The following is a 17322-nucleotide window of genomic DNA, read 5'->3' on the forward strand; positions in this document are numbered from 1 at the left end:
AAGAAAATAAAGCCTGTTTTGAGCCCTAGCAGTTCTCCCCCAGGCCACCCCAAAGGACCAGACAGCAGAATACTTCACTGCTGATGCTGCCAAAAGAACTTTGCTGAGTGAATGCTGTGAGCTTCTTCCACCCAAGTGTTCACACCCTTTTAGCCTGAAAAAATAAACTTTCAAAGTCCTTTACAGTCCTGTGATTCTTCTAGTGTCCAGAAGCAAGAACTTACTACCTGGGGCATTATCCCCCTGAAACTTAAACTCTCTTAACATTAGATTTTTTGTTGTTTGGGTGTTTTTTTTATGAAGATGAAGTTTAATGAGGATGTATATTATATATATAACTGTCCTGCTATAGCACTGTCCTTCTGTTGTTCATCAATTTGCTCTAGCGGGCACCAGTAACAAGACCTTTTGTTACTGTTTTTGGCATATCGAATACCTCACGGGTAGCTTGCCAGGCTTTGCCGTGGGGGCGTGATACTCTCTGTAGCTTGCCTGGCTCTCCAAGAGGGGCAGAGGAATCGAACCCGGGTTGGCCCAGGTCGGCTTTGTGCAAGGCAAGCACCCTACCTGCTGTGCTATCACTCCAGCATATATATATATATAATGTATAATGCCGTTGTATATTTTTAACATAAACAATATTGTCTGATAACCTTCATTTATTCAACAGCAGGACTGTACTACTGTACAAGAAGGGAGACATCCATGACATTGGCAACTGTCGCCCAATCGGCCTATTGTCTGTTATCTACAAGCTGTTCACTCGAGTCATCCTGAATAGGATTGGCAGAACACTAGATGGAGGACAACCATGCGAGCAAGCCGGATTCCAAAAAGGATTCAGCACGATCGACCATATCCACACAATAACCAAGATCATTGAGGTTTCTTGGGAGTTCAAGATGCCGCTCTGTCTAAGGTTGATTTAAAGAAGGCCTTTGATTCTGTTGAGACAGTAACAATCATCGAAGCCCTAGCCAATCAGGGCATTCAAACTCAATACCTCTGGATTCTCTGTGAGCTGTATTACAGATTCACTACCAGGTTCTCACCATTCTACAAAGAAGTGATCATCGATATCAAGAGAGATGTTCGCAGGGTGATACCATTTCACAAAACTCCTCAGTGCCACCCTCGAGAACGTCATGCGATGACTGGAATAGGAAGGAATGGGAGTGGAGATAGATGGTCGGCAGCTACACACCTCTGCTTTGCTGATGATATTGTTCTAATAACACAAAACATTAGCTAAGCAGCATAAATGCTGGCCAACTACGACCGTGAGTGTGGAAAGATCAGACTACAGCTGAATCTCATGAAGACAATGTTTATGAAAAACAGTCTCATTGCTGACATTCCATTCGCTCTCAATGGAGCAAACATTTCCGCATGCAACAGTTATATGTACCTAAGGTCGAGAAGTCAACATGATGAATGACTTGGCACCTGAGTTGCACAGGAGGAAGAGAGCAGCTTGGAACATCATCAAGAGCATCGAAGAAATAGCTAAGAGTACGAAAACCTCTGGCTCCGGGCACATCTCTTCAATTACACTGTTCTTCCTACTGTTAGAGTCCGAGCTCAGAACAGCCTCACCTGTCAAGGAAAACTCTGAGAGACCAAGTCCATGCAAAAGCAAGAGGTTTATTCGAGCATGCTCGGGCTCACAGCATGACCGCAAACCGTCAGTGACTGAGAGCCTCTTCAAAGGGGATTTTTTATTGGGCATCTTCCCACGCGTTTCAGAAAGCCCACGCACAAATCACCCAATAAATTTGAATTATCACATTAGCTGCTGCACGCAGGCAGCCAATCATTTTGCAAAAAGCCATCAGCACCAGCCACTCTCTTCTGTACCTGTCACCAGGCCATCCCAACGGGCAGTCAATTAGGCCTTTTCTGGCCTTGTGGCCTTATCTGGTGAATTCCAGGTGCAACGAGGAGATGGGGGTACTTGGTGTTGGGTCTTGTTAGGCGGATTCCAGGGCAAGGAGATGCCTCATTAGGCCTTCTCCGGCCTTGTGGCCTTATCTGGCGAATTCCAGGTGCAAGGAGGAGATGGGGGTACTTGGTGTTGCTAGCCTGCCACAGCTGCAGGACGGGATATGGGTTGGGACTTGCTTTGCTAGGGCCCAATTGTCATGGGGCTATCTTTCACTACATTAACATATGCCTCAGAGACCTGGGCTCTACGAAAATAGGATGAGAACACTATTCCCTATTCGGGTCTTCCAAAGAGGAATTGAAAGAGCTATGCTTGGAGTATCATGTTTCACTCAAATGAGAGAAAGAATCCGGAGTTCCGACCTCCATAGAAGGTCAAGAATCAGGGATGCTATCTCATTTCCAAGGTGTTGAAAATCAGATGAGCTGGACACGTAATGAGATATGGAGACGTCTGCTGGACTAGAGCCATTACTGACTGGATTCCACGGGACATCAAGACCGCATGGCCGCCCACCTACAAGATGGTCAGACTTCTTTGTCAAGACCCTGAACGATTGGTTTGAGGCTCTTTGTGTTCCCGGAACAAGCAGATGCCATTAGGCTACACTAGCATGCGACAGGGATGAATGGAGATATTACTGGCGGCTGCTCGAGCAAATCAATGACTTGTGTAAACACACAAAAAGGATGGGCAAAGTGACGACAGCCGACTGTCTCTTCCGCCACCCGCATTTGGTAGTCTCAGGCTGTTTCCCCACTCCAGGGAGGTCGATGGCGATGGTCGGGTGAAGGAAGGAAATGAGGGCCAGGATGGTTGGTCTTAGTGGCAATTTATTACATGGAAGAGATGTATGTCATGGAGGCCCCAGGATCTCTCAAGCATGTGTTCCCTTGTTCTCTCAGTTTCTGTTCCCATTCACGTGTTCCCCAGAGAGTACCTGAAATCTCCCTTAAATAGATCATGGTACCTCTAAAGAGCTCAATACAGTGATGTCATCAAAAGAAGTTACAGAAAGAACATTGAGGTGGCAAAACATACATTGTTTCTTTACATCTGCAGGCCAGTAATCTTGGCCTCACCTTTCACAAGCTACAAGCACTTGGCTTTGCATACCAAAGACAATTCTGTTAGAGCTTGGAATCTACATCTCAAAGACCAGGCCTGGCTAGCACCTGAGATCTGCATATCTAAGACCAACTAGGTTTCTGTGAGATAAGGGAAGCTGCCTCTTACAATATACTGAAATTATTTACTGAAGGCAGATGAAGGGGAGAAATGTTCAGTCTCATCCAAGCTAGTCAGGACACATGAGAAGGCTGCTTCTATGACAGATTCTCATTTAGCAGATCAACCCACCCTAGAACAGATTTCCCTGGATGTGTTTCTCCTCTCCCTGTCTGACCAACATATAAGCATACATAATATAAATCATTTTGTATGGACACAGTAAGAAATACCTTAAGCTTATAGAATTGTTCTCCTAGGGCCATCTCGATCTCAGACTGCAGTGCTCAGGCCAGATATCTTTCATATTCCTAGCAGCAGGGTCCTAGTCTTGTCGTTACTTTTGGATCATGACAGCATTTGTCTATGATCAAACTCTTAACCTATAGTTAAGAATCATGACACCTTGGCCTGGCCCATCGCGATGCCAGGGTAGCACATAACTTACCAGCTTGCCCTGGTTCCATCCAGTCCCACGTCGGGACCCTGCCTTTGGGGGCACTAGGAAGTGAGGGCAACTGAGGCTTAAGTTGAGAAAGCAGATGCCCGGGAGTGAATAATATTCAAAGCCAATCAACTCCTAAGTTACAAAGCATAATATTAATTAATTGTCTTCCTGTGTCTATACAAAAAGGACATTGCATTAAAGTAAACTATTCAAAAGACATAAGGAGAGGAGAAAGGCAATATTAACTTACAGTACAAGTTCACTGTCCTAGAAGGATCCAACCTTACAAATTGATCAGGGAAGAGAACACAAAGAAGTAGTTACAGACAAACAAAGTTATGTGAGTCACTCGGGAGCACTGTGATGGGTGCAACCTGATAAACCGAAGCTCCTTGTACTCCAACAATGAGTAACAGGATGTCAAGTGATCAAGTTTTTCCTTTAGCATCAGTAAATGAATCCAGTCATTTGAGCTCTTATATGAATAGACAATTTTTAGTCCTTTTATGATCGGACAGTTAGATAACTCCAGATTTGTTTCTGCTGCAGATACTGCTATAGTAAATATCTCTGTGTGTACTGTATTGTACACAGGAATAAATATAACTCCAAGGAATGTGCTGAGAAGAAAAGCTTCTTAGTCATTGAAAATGCACAGTTTAAATTTTAAACAATGACCTCCAAGTTAGTTGATCTAACTCACACTAACATTACCGACCTGTCTCATAAATCTGCTTTGTGAATTATATGTGAAAATTCACATATAACATTCAATCATTAGCTGTTACTTTACTGATGCCTACTTTATATGATCAACTTCTGGATTTTTACAAAGAATGTAAGATAACCTTTTATTTTTCTTTTTTCTTTTTGCTTTTTGGGTCACACCTGGCTATGCTCAGGGGTTAAGTTCTGGTTCTGCACTCAAGAATTACTCCTTGCAGTGCTCAGAGGACTATACGGGGTGCCAGGAATTGAACCCAGGTCAGCCGCATGCAAGGCAAATGCCCTATCTGCTATACTATTGCTCTGGTCCCAAGATAACCTTTTTAATTAGAATTTTCCCGAGCTACTTCCTAAGTGTTCTTGCATTACTAATCCTGTATCAAATGTTAGACTTATCAAATGTCTTCATACATTTTTGTCTAATGTTAATTTATAGAATGTTCTTATATATTTTGATACCAACGTTATAGTTCATATTCATAGCATGTATTTTTGCCTAGCATCTATGTTGATTTTAAACATTGCTAATCATATATTTTCCTATTCAGAGGTTTCAATTTTGGTAAAGTCTGATACTTCAAACTTTCCCTTCAAGTTCACACATTTAACACTTTATTTCGTTTTGAGTGATTTGGGATTTGGTGGTGCTCCAGGCTTACTCTTAGCATTTTGCTCACTAATTACCTCTGGTGGTGCTTAGAGAACCATTTGCAATGCTGGAATCAAACTGGATTGCCAGTGTACAAAGAGTTAAGAACGTTCCTATCTCTTTGACCTTAATTTTACATTTATTAATAAGGTTTTACTAACCTAAGGACATAACATTTTTACTAAGCAATAATGCACTTATAGAATTTTATATAATTCTATTTTGGAAGTCTTCAAATTCTGATCCAGATTCTGCTACACCCCACCCTTCATCATGCTGCCAGGTATCAAACTCAGGGCCTCTCACATGCAAGCAAGGACTACATTACTGAGCCATATACCCAGCCCAAGTCCTGATTCTGATTATCGACTTGATCATTAAAAATTATGAAAGGGAATAGAGACATTTTACAGGGATTATAGCACTTGCCTTCCATGGTTGATCCTTGGCACCCTGAGTACTATCAGAAGTGATCCTGGAGTGCAAAGTCAGCAGCAAATCCTGCATACTATGGGGTGTGGCCCTACACCCCCCCATAATTATGAAAGGTTTTATTTGTATCACTTTTGCATTATTAAATATCTTTTTGCACATATAAAATGACAAATGATACTGGAAAATGTCATTATTCTGGTTGACATTTTTTGTGAAATGTTAGTATGAGATGAAATGGTACAAAGAAGTTTTCTATATTATGTTTCATAACTGATTGTGAATCTACAACAGTTTTTTAAAGGGCATTATTTCAAAGAGGAATACTCTAATAGATTTAAATTAATGTCATATTATTTTATTTTTTCAAGAAATTTCCGTCCTGGTTAACTTCAAATTACTTGTGTTATTTATATTAGGTCGGGGATCTGAGCATTCTCCACCCAAATTCCAGTAGGCGGGGGTCACACCCACCAACTGGCCCCCTGGCGCTGTGTAATCCCATCAACAGCCAAGACTCAGAGACTATAAAACCCAGTTCCTGGAAGCACGTGGCTGCGGCCCTGCGACCATCTTATTATCTCATTCCTACTTTGAACAAACTGGCAGGCTACCGAATGTAATGTGCCCGCATGGCAGAGTCTGGCAAACTCCCCTTGGTGTACCCAATATGCCAAATACCAGTAACAATGATGGGTCTCATTCTCCTAACTCTGAAAGAGCCTTGAATATGGCACTTTTTAAAAAAATCTCAGGGCTAGGACGAAGGAGACGTTACTGGGGCCTGCTTGAGGCAATCGACGAATAACAGGATGGTTGTGATTTATATTAGATATTTTGAAAACTGTAAGACACACATTGTTTTTTTTTTAATTTGAGAAAATTAAGTTTCAGAGAGGTTAAATAACTAACATTAGGCGTACATAGCTAGTCAAAAATGATTTGACTTCTCATTCTCTGTATCAGATGCCTCTAGCTGTCATATTACTTCTGTTTCCAAGGTGAAAGCAATTGTCCTGTTTTATTTTCTCACTTATAAGATCTTACTTTGCTTTCTCTCTTTTAAAAAGGGATATTCTAGTGGGAAGTTGTCAGGTAAATACATTTTTGAAAACTCATCAATGTTGTATGTAGGTCCAAAAGCAATTATGAGAGATGCAATTTTGAAATTGAATAAGTAAGCAGACTGAAAGTTCCCTGAACATGATGAAGAGAAAAATGAAATTGATTACTCATTTAAACATTCCCCCTGGAGACACTGCAATTGATGGGTTTCTATCACCTGTTTCTTTAATACTTCCTTCCTTATTTGCAAAAGGCTTTCATCAATTTCAAAAGACACACTGGCCATTAAAACAGACTGAAGGGTAACAGGAGAAATAGCTCAATGGGCTGGTGCACATGTGTAGCATGCAGAAAGCCCAGGTTCAAATTCCTGGCACCGAATGTTCCACTGAGTATGATCAGGAGATCCTCCAAACACCACGCTGAATACTGCTGTGTGTGACACTATCTTTCCCCACCCTCAACACAGTTGGAGTATACAATGGAAATGGATAATATAACATAATGCATATAGGCTTCAAGACAATTATTTTAGATCATAAAATATTAACACTTTTTATTTAGTGTAATTTCAAAATGTTTGGTTAAGGGATAGTACAGTAGTTAGATTGTTTGCCTTGCTCATGGCTGAGCCAGGTTGAATCCCCCGTATACAATAGGGTCCCTTGAGTACTGCCAGGAGTAATTCTGAGAGCAGAGTCAGGAGTAAGCTCTGAGCATTGCTGGATGTGACCCCAAAAACCAAAATAAAAGTTTGATTAAATTAAACATTTTTGTCTATTCTGGGTTCAAATTCAATGTTGACCAAGTCTTACTCCTGGTTCTGTGGGCAGAGATCAGTTCTAGAAGGGTTTTGTGAGCACATCTGCAGTGCTGGGATCTAACACGGGTTTGCCTCATTTTAGGAAAGCGTCCTTACCTACTGAATTGCGGGGGGCCCCTCCAGACCACTTTCCGGCCCGTGGAGGTGGCCCTAGGATCCGTAGGTGCAAGGAGGGACCAACCGAATGAAGACACAAGACACAAGAGACAGAGTACAGTTTAGAAACAGAGATAAAGAGACAGGACAGGACAGGACTTTATTCAGGGCAGCAGGGGTATTATATACTTTGCGACGCAGGAAACTATGCTTACATCACAGAAGGCAATTACATCACTAGGTCATATCATATTGTTAGGAGAGTTACAAAAACTACGTGTTCCATGTGCTTGATTAGTCAGTGTCAGTTACTTCTTATTCTTGGGTTAGCTGTGACAAATGTTTTCTTTTAGACAACCATACATAGCTCATAGGCTGCGGTCAGAGCAGACGCAGTACCAGATTTGTGCTAGTCAGGACCCGCTTGTTCAGGGTCACATAGGCCAAGATAACCATACATAGCACAGGCACGTATGCCCTTGGTCAGTTAAAGGGCCAGCTTCCCACACTGAATGTTCCCAGTTTTGGTATTTTAAAGAAACCATGACATTACTCTTAAAGATACCAATCTAATCTGTTACTACATATTGCTACTCATAGTCATTTAATTTTCAAAAAAATTAGGACCATAAAGATAATACAAAGTGGTTTTGTATTTATTTATTTATTTATTTATTTATTTATTTTTAAGGAGGGTAAGCACACCCAGCTGGTAATCTGTTTACATTCTCTTCTATTCTTACCAAGAACTAGAAATCCCTAACTATAAAAGACAGTGTAACTCTGTCTTAAAATGTATTCACTTCTTCAGCACCATTACCAAATTATTCTTTGGCACTTTGGAGGATGCTTTGTGTAAACACAAAAGGACAGCAGTGGTCTATCTCTCCCCGCTGCCTGCGTTCAGTAGTCTAGGGCCTCTTTCCCCACCCCAGGAAGGTCGATGGTGATGGGGAGGCAAAGGAAGGAAAAGAGGGCCCGGCTGGTTGGTCTTAGTTGCAGTTTATTCCAATCCTCTCTCCATTCACTCCTGTCTCTCTACTCTGCCTCCCCCAGCCCACTCTTACAGTCTCATTAATCACTTAATCACTTAATCCCCCTTATTCATCGATTTACTTGAGCGGGTGCCAGTAACGTCTCCATTCATCCTGGTTGCGTGCTAGCGTAGCCCAATGGCATATGTTCGTTCTAGGAACATGCAGAGCCTCAAACTGATCATTCATCATCTTACAGTCTCATTATATCCCAGAAATTTATGTCATGGAGGGCTCAGGTTCTCTCAGACCTATCACCCAGGTTCTCTCAGACTGATGTAGGCAGGTAGACAGGGAAGGCCCCCCTCCCAAGGCAATGACAAAAGCCAGCCCTGCAGAAAATAGGAAAAACAGGAACTAAGGTCTGATAAGACCCTCACCTCACCTATCTACAGACACAGACCCAGGGAAGCTCCTGCAGAAATAAAAGGCCAGGAAAGGAATTTCAAATAAGACCATCACCTTTCCCAACCCCCCTGGTAACCTTAGCAACGGGCCCCTGTGGGACATGTTGGAAAAACCCTATAAAGGCCACTTTGAATAAAGGAAGGGGCCGCATATGCTGCCTGAGCTAAGATGCTGCTTACTCCCATGTGGCAGAGCACATGTGGTGTCTCTTGAGATGTGTACTTTCATGCTTTTGTGTCTAATGTTAAGATATGTATAGGGACTCTCTCTCCGCCCTTGGAGAAGCCTGTGTTCTCTCTTGAGTACTTTACTCTCTCACTCTCTCACCCTTCACACCTTAAAAATCCTCCAAATGAAATCTATTTATTTCACTGCTTGTCTACTCCTGAAATTCCCTTCTACGAGGCGAGACAAGAACACAGTAAGCCTGGGTCCCCGGTGGCAGGGGCAGTTGGGGAGAAAGTGACCATCTTTTTCCTACCCGCTTCAAATAAGTCACCTGTGGGGCCTACCGACATCAAGACTTGTCTTTCCGGTAGAAAGCCCCCAAATCTCCTTTTATTGATCTTGATACCTCTAAAGGGCACAATGCAGTGACATCATCAAAAGGAGTTACAGAAAAAACATTGAGGCAGCAAAACATACATTGTTTCTTTACATCTGCAGGCCAGTAATTTTGGCCTCCAGAAGAAAATACAAAACCAAAATTGAAACCTTTCTTGGGCTACAAACACTTGGATTTGCATCCTAAAGACAAGTATCTTAGCTTTGCATCCCAAATACTAGTCTGGCTAGAGCCTGGAATCTACATCCCAAAGATCAGGTCTGGCTAGCACCTGAGATCTACATGTCTAAGACCAACCAGTTTCTGTGAGAAAAGGAAAACTGCCCCCTTACAATATACTGAATTTATTTACTGAAGGCAGTTTGAAGGGGGAAAATGTTCAGCCTCATCCAAACTGTCAGGACACACAAGAAATCTCATTCATTTTCATGGGTCCTTATGTTCCTGCCCTTTGTGCGGTGCAGTCTACATGGGCTCACCCTGACAGCTCAGTCCAGTCCCAATAGGTTGGGGTAACAATTACACATAGGTGTGGTCACAATCAATAGGGGTAGAGTACTTCCCCTCAGGGAAAGCTGGCTCTAAGACAGATTCTCATTTAGCAGATCAACCCACCCTAGAACGGAATCCCCTGGGTGTGTTTCTCCTCTCCTTGTCCAACAAACATATAAGCATACATAATATAAATCATTTTGTATGGACACAGTAAGAAATACTTTAAGCTTATAGAATTGCTTTCCTAGGGCCATCTCGATCTCAGAGTACAGTGATCAGGACAGGTAGTCTTTCCAAGCCCTAGCAGGGTCCTAGTCTCGTCGTTACTTTTGGATCATGACAGTATTTGTCTATGATCAAACTCCTAACTTATAGTTAAGAATCGTGGCACTTTGGCCATGGTAGCACATAGCTTATCCCGGGTCCATTCAGTCCCTCGTTGGGACCCTGGTTTTTGGGGCGCTAGGAAGTAAGGGCAACTAGGAGGCTTAAGTTGAGAAAGCAGATGCCCGGGATTGAATAATATTCAAAGCCAATCAACTCCTAAGTTACAAAGCATAATATTATTAATTGTCTTCCTGTATCTATACAAAAAGGACATTGCATTAAACTATTCAAAAGACATAAGGAGAGGAGAAAGGCAATATTAACTTACAATACAAGTTCAGTGTCCTAGAAGGATCTGAGCTTACAAATTAATAGAGTCTGATTAGGGGAAAAGCTGATTAACTGGTTGGGGAAGAGCACAAAGAAGTGGTTACAGACAAACAAAGGAATGGGAGTGACTCAGGAGCACTGTGACAGGTGCAACCTGATCAACCTAAGCTCCTTGTGGCAAGGGAGAAAGGACAAATCAATTGTTATCCTACAATGCTTCACTATAGATTCAGTATGAATCGATAATCTATAAAAAGGTTCAGTATGAAAATCCTTAACTCTATACAGGGTAAAGGGCTATTGCAAATGGGGTTTCTCTCTCTGAGTCATCTCCCACCATAGAACCAGGTGCTTTACCTACCTACATTTCCTCTAATGTAGTGGGGGACAGAACCAATATCAATTACAGGTTTGCTCTTAATATTTTAGATAAAAAACTGCAGAGAATCTGATGATCTGGAAATTGATCATCTAAGACGTGTCTGGAATTTCTTTAACTCCCTCTGCCACACAACACATGTAACTTTTCAGAACACTGCTCATGAAAACACATGGTCAAAACTTTGGAGGAAATTCCATAATCGAGTATAATGGTGACTGCCTTGTTTCAAATTCTGACTCATCCACTTTCTAGTTCATGGATTTTGGACAAAATAATGAAACTGTGATGAATGCAGTTTCTTCCTTTGTAAATTGAAGATTAAAATGATTCATATCTCAGGACTATACTAAAACTTAATGGAATTAATGTTTTTAAAATTCTCAGAATAATGTTCCTATCACGTTTTTCATTATTACAACTGTTGTTGTTGTCACCATTTTAGAGATCTGGAAAGATCTGGAACTAAGGAGAACAAAACATGATTGAAAGAAGAAATGCAGTTGTGAGTGTGTTTGCATATGGGTATGTGCTTTGTGATGTAGGTACAGGTTAGAATTTTGGAGTAGTTAAGAGAAGTGCATCATTCTGATGCAAATGACTAAAAAAAGCACATTATTCTGTGCCCAGGACTACAAGAAGCTAAAAGAGGCAAAGAAGGCTCCAGTAGATATTTCAGGAAATTTGATCTTATTTAAACCCCTGGGGTTTAAACTTCCAGTTTCCAAAACTGTAAGGGAATACATTTATGCTGTGATATTTTTTTCATGGAAAGAACGTTTAAAAGCATAAAGATTTACATTTTGGCTACTATGGAATGACCTGGGCTGGAGCGATAACACAGCAGTAGGGCGTTTGCCTTACAAGCAGCCAACAAGGCCGACCCGAGTTAGATTCCTCCACCCCTCTCGGAGAGCACAGCAAGCTACCGAGAGTATCTTGCCCACACGACAGAGCCTGGCAAGCTACCCATGATGTATTCGATATGCCAAACACAGTAACAACAGGTCTCATGATAGAGACGTTACTGGGCCCGCTCGAATAAATCGATGAACAATGGGAGGACCGTGACCGTGACATGGAATGACCAACGAACAATTCTAACTTAAAATTTACTGCTAGGTTTTCAGTGTTCTGTTGGGAATGCTTCATGTTTAACTCTTTTATGCCCAATTATGTTTCACTTCTTTTTTTCCTTTGACATATTTTGATTCCTTAATAAAGATTTCATACATCCCAAATCAAACACATGTGCACATACAGTACAAATGTATATATGTACACATAGAGTTGTATACATATGTACACATATGTACACATAGAGTACAAATATACCTACTTTAAATATAACCTCCATGATGCTAGTTGTCCAGGATCCTAATCCTATTTTTCTCTCCCTCATATTTCCTAGAACATTGTTGTATCCATAATAGATTTTCAATGAATATTTGATAAACGAGCAACAGAAATCTTGAGAGAAAATCAATGCTGGTAAGGTAAATTACAAGTTATAAAACCAAATTGTTGAAAGCAGTGAAAATCTGTAGATAACCACGATCTTAGAAAGCAAGTATTTTCCTCCTAAAAATGATTTTCAGGGTGCTTGTCCCTTTCCATTTCATTTATACTTGCTAATTCCATTTCTCTCTCACGTAAATCTGGAGTCTTGCCTTTCAGGTCCAACACAAAGTAAAAACACAAGGCTGTCTGTTCAAAAGAGAAAAATGACTATATTAAAATAAAAGGCCCTTTTCTATCTTCTGCAGTTTCTATTTTTCATGATTTTTAAACAGCAATTAGATGCTCTTTTATGAGGAAAAGGATTTTTATACTAAGGATAAATTTTACTGTTCATTTTTATATCATGAAATGCTCATTTCAAATGCAATTATAGAAGCATTTAGCTCATATGTAGAGTAACATAATCATATAATTATACTTCACACCTTTTACATATATAAGAATTTCATTTTTATCTTAGAAGTGGAAAAACTGCAAAAATTAACTTAATTATTTTAATTTTGCTTTTTTATGTATTCATGTTCTATAAACATTCTGCCTTTGGCTTAGGAGTTCTGGAAGAAAATATAACCATTTGTTTCTTCCTTTTTTTGATACCCTTTGTTATTTTAAGCATTAGCAAACTACAGGGAAATAAGGTGAATAATAGTCCAAGAGTAATTCTTTGGAATTTTGTATTTATTATAATGTCATTTTCTTCTTTCTACAATCAGTGAAACTTTTTATTCAGTTAAGAACATTCCTCTACCCCGGTGGAAACGAGCTTCCAGAAGCAAAACCCAGGTATTCAGGTTCCAGGACAAAGACTCCAGGCCACATGGCACAGCGGAGAAGAGCCATCCTTCCCCATCTCCCCGCCCACTTGGGTTTCAGGCTGTCACGCCAAGGATCTGCTTCTGGGTGCCATCTCAGCACATCAACGGCCTTGATCTAGAGACTCTCAAATGAATCTCAAAATGGATTAACTCCCTGCAGATGTCTCTGGACCCCAGCCATTTACAATTTTAGAATTTTAAACCTCTCATGATATTCATAATAAGCAATGGAAAATAAATTATCTAGCATCTACCCCTGGCAGGAAGACTTGAATGTTGGTGGAAAAATTTGAGCAAACCATAATGCCCAAAAGTAAAGAGAGAGTATGGGGGAAATTTTCTTCCATAAAGTCAGGGAGAGGGTTGGAATGTGGGGCGTAGTATACTGGGGAAACTGCTGGTGGAAAATGTGCACTGGTGGAGGGATTGGTGTTCGACCATTGTATACCTGAAACTCAAACATGAAAGCTTTGTATCTGTATCTCACGGTGATTCATTTTTTTTAAATAAAGAACATGGCTCATGCACTTCCTGCCCCCCAACTTATCAAATGTAGATGTGGTCCACTTCAATTTCAGTATACTTGTGAAATGATTTGCATATGAATTCATATATAACTATAGAACATATAAATTTGTATATATTTTATTTACATATGTTATATATGCCTATCATGGGCTGGAGTGATAAAACAGCGGGTAGGGCATTTGCCTTGGACACAGACAACATGACAGATGCGAGTTCGATTCCTCCACCCCTCTCGGAGAGTCTGGCAAGCTATAGAGTATCTCATCCTCACAGCAAAGCCTGGCAAGCTACCCATGACGTATTCGATATGCCAAACACAGTAACAACAAAGTCTCACAATGGAGACGATACTGGGCCCACTCGAGCAAATCGATGAATAACGGGAGGACCATGATACCGTCAATCATATGTATTATATAAAATTATCATATATTATGTTTCACATTGGGACGGAACCTTGCATTCAGACAGGTATCGTGTGAAGAGTCGAGCCAGTGTATTGATGAGTACTGATGGCAGGTTCTTCAGGTGTTCAGGTCTGACCTTGTCAGCCAGGTGATGTTCATTTCATTATCAATGAAATGGTGTGTCAGATTTCAGAAGGGAGAACATCGGGAATGACATCCATCCTGCAGAATTTGGAGTGTGGACAGGTGGACGTGGCTATCAAAGAGATCTGAGTAGAAGTCATGGATAATCTTCTCCATTGCCCTTCTGGAAGATGTGATAGATCCATCAGGACATCAGAGGGCAGTCACCTTGGTCATGTAGTTGGCAAAGGACAGGTGGGCATTGCGAATGCTTTTCCCAGATTCTGCTGCATCTACCAACACTGCTACTCTTCTCTCTTTGAGGTGTTCCTTTATTGCTTCTCTGCAATATTTTACAAGCTCAGATGTTCACTTGCGGTTGCCTGAGGCCGTGCCAAGCTACGTTGGTGAATAAGCTCGAGAGTTTTTGAAGACAGGCTTTTTTGTGTGGCTATCTCTCTCTTGACATTCATCGAATAATCATGGAGTGCTGAACCAGCTGATCGTATTCCTCATCAATGTTGTCAACAACAGCATCTTCCCATGTTGCAGCAATAGTGTCAAAGAGCTCCCAGTTGGTGGTGATTCTGGGAGTTCTCTTCTTAAACTTTGCAGCCGTTTGTCCCGCTCTGTGAACTAGAATTTTGCATGAAGGAAATGGTGGTTGGTTCCCGTTTGGAATTTTGGGACAAAAGCAACATCGGTCAGGCAAAACTGTCGATTGAATATGATATGGTCAATTTTGTTGTGGAACCGTCCACTGGGAGACTCCCATGTCCAAAGTTTAGATTCGGCCTTCTGGAACTGTGAGTTACCATGGATGGTCTTAGTTGACATGATGAACTCAGAGAGTCTCTTACCCTGTTCGTTCCATTCTAGGCCATGGGTCCCGATGTGGAGTTCTTCGGCTGATCTTCTCGGTCCTATCTTGGCATTAAAATCACCGACAATGATCTTGTAGAAGGTGTGTGGTCTTCTTATTGAATTTCTCCAGCTCTATGTAGAACTTCTCAATTTCTCCTTCATCATAATTGGATGTTGGTGCATAGACAACAAAGATAGAAACTGCCAGCAGTGAGCCACATCTATTCAAGTGTAATCATCTGATTTGGGTTGTTAGGCATTCAAATGAATCAATGCTCATGGACAAGTTCATTTTGACAAGGACACCGACACCACCAATGCCTCTTTTGTCGCATGTTCCGAGGATCAGTTCTTCTCCTGTGTCAAAAACGGTGTGATGTGATTGATGCCCTTTTGTCTCAGTCAGACCAATGAAGTATTACTTGATCTTTCGCGCTTGTACCATCAGGTCCTTGATGGATGCATCTGATGCCAGCGTGCGTGCATTGAAAGTACAGACAGTCATTTTTGTCTTTCTTCATTTTTACAGCCTAGTTCGGCCTTTAGATTTTATCAGCCTCTCCTTCCTCATCATTCTCAATGCTGCCGTATTGGTGGCTCCTTCAGGGTCAGGGTCCCATTATAATTACTGCTTTTGGTGTATTGAATACGCCACGGATATTTTGCCAGGCTCTGCTGTTCAGGTGGGATACTCTCGGTAGCTTGCCAGGCTCTCCGAGAGGGATAGAGGCTTTTGGGGTAGCCTCTAATCACACTTTTAGGTGTTCCTATGGTTCAATCTATATTTGAACCCTATCAAATATGGTGCGGCAATCCTGGAAGATGGGTATTAAGTGTATTATGTTGTGTTCGCAGTCGCATGGTCAAAAGACTGCATGGCCGCCCACCTACAAGATGGTCAGACTTTTTTGTCAAGACCCTGAATGATCGGTTTTAGGCTCTTTGTGTTCTCGCCCGCACGGCAGAGCCTGGCAAGCTACCCATGATATATTCGATACGCCAAACACAGTAACAACAAAGTCTCCAATGGAGACGTTACTGGGCCCGCTAGAGCAAATCAATGAACAACGGGAGGACAGTGATACAGTGATACAGTGTTCCTAGAACGAGCAGACGCCATTGGGCTACAGTACCACGCAACAGGGATGAATGGAGAAGTTATTGGCACCTGCTCAAGCAAATCGATGAGTAACGGGATGTCATAAAATATTAAGATATAATTTATATATATATAATTTTGTGTATATTTGAATGTCCTTCTATTTCCAGGTAGAGAAGGAAGACAGAAACTCTATGCTCATGTCTGCTTTTAATGAGAGGAGATATAAGGAATGATAATTTCTGTGCATAATTTCTGTGCATTTTGTCTGCTCTCAGACATGCTCCATTGTTCCATCAGACTTCAATAGCAAAATTAAATAGAAAAAATTATTATTAATCTCAAGAGAGAAACTGTAGAATATTAAGTCAAGAACCAGGCTCTTTTGAGTGCAGGGCCTTATTCAGCTGACCCTGCTCTAAACTCTTCAGGTTATCACATTTCTTCCACGGATATATGCTAAGCTTCATTTCTTGCACATGACTATAAAAAGCTTTCTTATAAGGCTTTTCCTTTGCAGCAACAACAAGTCTAGCACTAGTTTGCAAAAATCTTAGCTGTTAGGATTCCTTTGTTAAAATCTTTGGTCTAAAACTTAAATTATGATGACTTCTGTTGTCTATTTATTTGTGGAAACGTGGCTATGTGCCTCTGAGCCCTGCAACAAAGGAAGCACTCGGGTATAGTTCCTAACTTCTTGAGAGTGTTCTAGAGAGAGCCTCCTTTCCCCATGTTCAGATCCTTTTTGGAGGGGCCCATAATCAATGATTGATCAAAATTCCCATATAAAATCCCAGACATAATAGTCCAGTGGGATTTGGAATACAGGATAGTGCTTTGCCTAGGATAATATTACATAAAACATATTTATATTGAAAATCCATTTGTTGTTTATCTGAAATTCTATTTTTGCTGCGTATCCTCTTTTCTTTCGATAATCTTGCCATTCTAAATTGAGAAAATTATGCAGTTGAGGCAGATGCAGCGGCAGCAAGTCTGTGTTTGTTTGCGATTCT

This window comes from Sorex fumeus, unplaced genomic scaffold (assembly GCF_029834395.1).
Source record: "Sorex fumeus unplaced genomic scaffold, SorFum_2.1 ptg000086l, whole genome shotgun sequence".
NCBI classification, from domain to species: domain Eukaryota; kingdom Metazoa; phylum Chordata; class Mammalia; order Eulipotyphla; family Soricidae; genus Sorex; species Sorex fumeus.